This window comes from Callospermophilus lateralis, unplaced genomic scaffold (genome assembly GCF_048772815.1).
Source record: "Callospermophilus lateralis isolate mCalLat2 unplaced genomic scaffold, mCalLat2.hap1 Scaffold_130, whole genome shotgun sequence".
NCBI lineage: Eukaryota > Metazoa > Chordata > Mammalia > Rodentia > Sciuridae > Callospermophilus > Callospermophilus lateralis.
Genome location: NW_027512473.1, coordinates 1,560,945 through 1,561,759, shown reverse-complemented (window position 1 = coordinate 1,561,759; position 815 = coordinate 1,560,945).

Below are 815 nucleotides of genomic sequence, written 5' to 3'. Positions count from 1 at the left end.
TTTTTGTTTGTTTCAATTTGGTTGACTTCCGCTCCAATTTTAATTATTTCTTGCATTGTACAATATTTGCTGTTGTTTTGCTCTTCCTTTTCTATGGCTTTGAGATGAAGTGTGAGGTCATTTATTTGTTAGTTTTTTCATTTTTTGAGGAATGATCTCCAGGAAATGAATTTCCCTTTTAAAACTGCTTTCATTGTGTCCCATCGATTTCACTATGTTGTGTCTGTATTTCCATTCATCTCCAAGAATTTTTTGATTTTCTTCTTTATGTCTTTTGTAACCCATTTATCATTCAGTAACATATTATTCATTTTCCATGAGATGTATGATTTTTCCTTTCTTCTTTTATCATTGATATCCAGTTTCATTCCACTGTAATCAGATAAGATGCTTGGTATTATCTCCGCACCTTTATATTTTCTAAATGTTGTCCTATGGCATAATATATGGTCTATCTTTGAGAAGGATTCATGTGCTGCTGAGAAGAACGTGTAACCTCTTGATGATGGTTGATATATTCTATATATTTCGGTTAAGTCTAGGTTATTGAATGTGTCATTGAGATCTATAGTTTCTATTCAGCTTTTGTCTGGAGGATCTGTCCAATGGAAAGAGCCGTGTGTTGAAATCACCCATAATTATTCTGTTGTGGTCTATTTGACTATTGAACTTGAGTAAAGTTTGTTTTATGAATGTTACAGCACCATTGTTTGATGAATACATATTGATAATTGTTATGTCTTGTATGTGGATGGTTCCTTTTAATAGTATGTAGTGTCCTTCTTTACCCCTTTTGATTAACTTAGGTTTGAAGT